The following is a 5,000-nucleotide window of genomic DNA, read 5'->3' on the forward strand; positions in this document are numbered from 1 at the left end:
AAAACCAATATAGTGTCCTCTCAAAATGACTGTTTATATTTCGAATTTTATCCCCTTTCAGATGACAAATTCTCGAGTACGTGACCTCGGCTCGTGAGTTAAATTTGTTCCAGTACTGGTCAACTGTTTAAGCAACGATTATTTTTAGACATGAAGACAACACCGCTCAGTCATTTCCTATGATTGAAAAGACGGCAGATCAGGTCACCTTCTCCGAGAGAAGTTAATCGGGGATAATGGGTAAATCATTTAGATTAGGAAAGTGAAGCTCTGATCTCATCAACACTGTTTTGCTGTAGTCTTCAGTGCGTACCCACCGATGCACGGCAAAAGCAGAACCATCTAAACATTACGTGATCAGTAAAGGCTCGTTAAGAAAGAATTATAATATTTTCGATGGATTTCAAAGGAAGTGATTTAGCATAATGTAACATCAGGTCGTTATTCTCTGCCGAAGACTCAATATTTGTTCACGTGCACTATTTCTGACGAAAAACCTTACAAAAAACTTTGCGTAAAATATTACATTTGATTTTCAAAATCAAAGTTTACTCACGTGGGTGCAAAGATTGTTGTCCCGACTTGTGAAAGAAGGTATTTGAAGGCTGTAAATGCATCGAGTATGAAAACGTGACGTGTTTATCTAAAGCACTGATATAAATACCATGTATATAGATCATAGAGCCGGGATTAAGAAAAGATCGTAATTAGAATGAAATCCGGCATTAAAATACCAAGAAGCTCTGATCCTAAAAATACAGACGTCCTGGCATCCGGTGGAGATCGAGACTTGAGTACAGCCTTCAGCAGAATAGAGAATAAAACTGCGCAGAATAACTGCATATTTGAAGAGGAAAATGTTTCATTCATTTCAGTCAATACAGGCCCGTAGGCAGGTTTTTTCCGGGAGGGTGCGATCCAACGAGGAGGAGGAGGTGCGAGCCTGTAAGGGGGGTGGGGGGGGAGTCCGGAGGCATGCTCCCCCGGGAAATTTTGAAAATAAGGTTTTCTGAGACTGCATTTCGTGCGTTTTGAAGGCAGTATGACATGAAAACAGGCAGCCAAAAGCGAGCTTAAAAGCGTGGATATTACTCAAACGTTTGAACTTCAAAATGGATTTTTTTTGGCGCAGAGTTACGTATGTATTTACAGTTGCAGAGAATAATGTCAAGAGAATAGAAATAAAGTTGAAAATCCGTATTATTCATTTCCATTCTTGAAAAACCGACACACCCTCTACTCAAAGGGGTTGTATTTTGGAAGGACCTTCTATTTGCTAACGGTTGTCGTTCTGGTTGCCTCCAAATGTTGACTGATATAAAACGTGGGGACAAAGGTTACGTTGCTTTGTCGATTTATTTTACATGTTATGGCCATTGAACCACCTAGCAGGAATATATTGCCAGTTGGTCAATTTGTGAAGCTGATTTAGTTGTATTGATTTATTGAAGTCCCTCTATTAGCAATATCTTGACTGTTATGTCCACTTCAGCGTGGCTAGTTTATTCGGAGATCTGTACACACAATAATAAGCAACAAAAGACTCTATAAACCCTAGCAATTTGTATTTCAATTCCGGCCTCATAAGTTCGGTTACTTACAAGGATATTGTTTTAGCCGTTTCGTTATAATTTGGAAAGTGAAGTTTCGTTTCTGAGGTAAGATGGTACGGTGTTCCATGTCTTTGTTCCGTTGCAACGAAAAGAACTCTGAGGCTTCTTTGCTGGGGACGCTCGGATTAGATTTCCAACCAAGGTTCGTGGGCGTAAAAATCGCGCGAAAAATTAATTTCAATAAAAAGAGGGGAATACTGAGCGAATTATGTGTAGTAATAAATGCAAGAACGAAGATCATACATTTAAATAACGGAAGTGAAGGGCCCTCATGGCTTTCTGGAGAGCTTGTATCAAGGAATACACGAAACAGAAGTTTACGTTCAAATTTTAAAGTGTTCGGCAGTCGAGACCTTTGGGTCAACCAAGATTATGAATTTTCCGATCTGAAAATGCGCACCTAGGAATGTTTCCGCGTCCTGACCACGCGCAAATATTCTCGTACATTCGAACTCGTTGTTCTCCAATCACGTATTACGGCAGAAAGAAAGAGTTGCATTCCTTTCTCTTTATCACTCATTTTGGAAGAATTCATATGTTTGTGTCGGCCTCTGTGAACCAATCAAACTTTTGCATTAAACTATACTTAGAAATATGTACAAGGAACGTGCCGGATCATTAATTTTCACTCCTCTCATGAAACAATATCCTATCTTTTAACCATATTTTTCTCCGCATTTCTTTCTCATGATCACGAGGCCAAGCGGCAGTCTACAAGTTTCGTTTGAAGGGTTGCCAAAATAATAAGGAGATGTTGATTGAGCCGCAGTAAAAGAGATTTCGTTTTTTTTAGTTTGACCCACTGAGTGAACAAAGCTCTTAAGTTTAGTTTTATTTAGTTTCGCAACCTATGTTGTGATAGTGACTCAACAATGATTGCGTGCCCATCATGACAAGGCCAGTCAGCCACAATGAGAATTTCATCCGCTTCTTTTCCCGAACACCGTGTGGGTGTACCGTGTTGGGACATGCAATGGTCTCAAGAGAAAACAAAAACAATGCTTAATCAAAATTTGGGTGGACAAAAAAAGAGTATTATGGTATTTTCCACTTCGGCCAATTACAAAGGCGATACTTTCTCCTCATTCATTCATGTTAAGGGCGGTGCCTACTATTATTATTGCGCATACGTTCTGCGCATCTCGAGATATTCAGATTTCCTATCAGCGGTGCTTATTAATGCAGAAATTGATTTTATCAAACGAGTTGATAAAGGTCGAATAGCCACCGTGAAAGGATATTTTTGCACGGTTCAAAACTATGCGGTGAAAACAGAACTTCGCAAGTTCTCTTGGTATCTAAAAAGAAAATTGGGGGTAACCATGCATTTTTCAGAGATAATTAAGCTTCAACTTGGAAAAGAACTCCATACATTGCTTTGTATTTTAAATCATTTTACAAATATTGTTGATTAATTATCTTCGAAAAATGCGTGGTTACCCCCAATGTCCGTTTTGGATTTCAATAACACTTGTTAAGATCTGCTTTTCCCGCATATTCAGTAAACCGCGCAAAAATACCTTTGAATTAGTAGGCACCGTTCTCTCGTCGCGAGCCACCACCCGGTCGGCGACTTCTCTACAGGCCCTCCACAGGATGGCTTAAAAATGGTAAGAGGCGTTATTGGCGGCCTCAGGACACATAACAGCATTATGAATATCGTGTCTTCTTCTTTTATTTGAAAGTCTAGTTTTAAAGCCCGAGGCTGAACCTTCGTATTAATTAATTTATTTTAACGATTCTAAGTTTATTGTCAGTGGTAAAGACGTTCTAACTTTATCTGGGTATGTTAATGGTATATTTGGCTAATTTCAGCCTCGGGATTCTTTTAATTCACGGGTTGTTTGAAGAATGAGTGTAAACATGACATGAGCGTACCACCCTATTTAAGAAAACTTTTGCATTCGTATCCCTCTTTGCGAGTCTACTTACAAATGTTACTCGCATGGTAACCGGGCATGGAGTGCAGTCTCGAACAGTTGATGTTGGTCAATTACCTACAGTTTACCATCAATAAATGTTGTAAGTCCTGTTGAATTTTTGCGTAAAACTTTCGCAAAAGAGACAGAACTTTTTTCAACTTCAAGTTACCAAAAGAATCCAGGTTGAAAAATGACCTCAATGATGACAGTGCATTTGTGGATCTATATGATGAAATAGCCAACTAAAAACTAGGAAATACAGTTATTTTGGATGTTCGAGGTGCGAGGCTAGAGTTTCTCTACCGAACTGAAAAGCTGAAATATCTTTGCATCGACAGCGAGTTCCGCCAGTTTCCTTTGGGGGACAAGTGACTAAAAGACGATAATACAGTCAATGACAAGGCATTTTTGGCAAGAGATTGGAGGAGTAACTCAGTTATAAGCTTGTAAAATATTCTGTGCAATATACGTGTGCCGCGAGTACCGACGACTTCCATCGATCCATTCGACCTATGAACTTTGATCTTAACGCATTTACTGTTATCACACACGCTAAAGTAGGGAAACGAAAAAAAAACTTGGTTGTGTGATTAACTGAATTAAAGAGCTGTACCTTTAATATCGTGAATCACACGCGACGGAAATGTTGTGCAGATCTTTCAGAACCGCCGGCTCACGCAAGGTATAAAGCAAAAAATTAGATTTCTACACGAGCTGAAATGCTGGATTTCCTTCAGTTGTATTTTAGAGAATTTACGGTTTTCGTGTTTTTGGTCAAAATTACCGTGTTAAATGAGGGTGGAGTTAATTCGTGGAAGGGGAGAAAAAAAAAAACGAGGCAGCCCCTGCGGTGAACACTGTATGGAGCGGCAAAAGCACAATGAGCGGTTCACACCACAAATACTAAGGTCCGGCCCTGACTCTCCGGTCGTCATTTGATGCATTGAAAAGATATCGCGAAAGTGGATATGAAATAGGGAACTAAAGTTGTTTACGCTTTCTTTCGAACGCTCTTTCCTTGACTGATTAAGAGGTACTCCAGTGGTGTCGCCTTTTTTGTCTCACTTGCAATTGCCAGTACTTCATGTTTATTGTACCCATTTAGGCTCCTATGTCGATGTAAGACATTTTTATCGAATATTGAATATTCTGATAGTACCCAGCTAAGGTCAAAATTCAATGTTCTTGATATTTGATTGAAGATCATACGATTTTCGTTGGTGCAGTGCGCCGAAGTGGTTGCCCGGCTAACTTCATAGACTTTGCATTTCAACAGACTTTTTGGAAAAAACGAAAGTGGAATGAATTTATAATCATTATAATACATTCAATAACCCTTTGTGACTAAGGCCTACAGCTTGGGTCTTTTTTTTTGTGGGAGGTCGGCGAGCTCACATTTAATAAACCATGTGATTTCCTCATGGGCTTCCTGACCATCGACAGACCCCTCGACATCTTCAAAATG

Source organism: Montipora foliosa, chromosome 4, assembly GCF_036669935.1.
Source record: "Montipora foliosa isolate CH-2021 chromosome 4, ASM3666993v2, whole genome shotgun sequence".
NCBI classification, from domain to species: Eukaryota; Metazoa; Cnidaria; class Anthozoa; order Scleractinia; family Acroporidae; genus Montipora; species Montipora foliosa.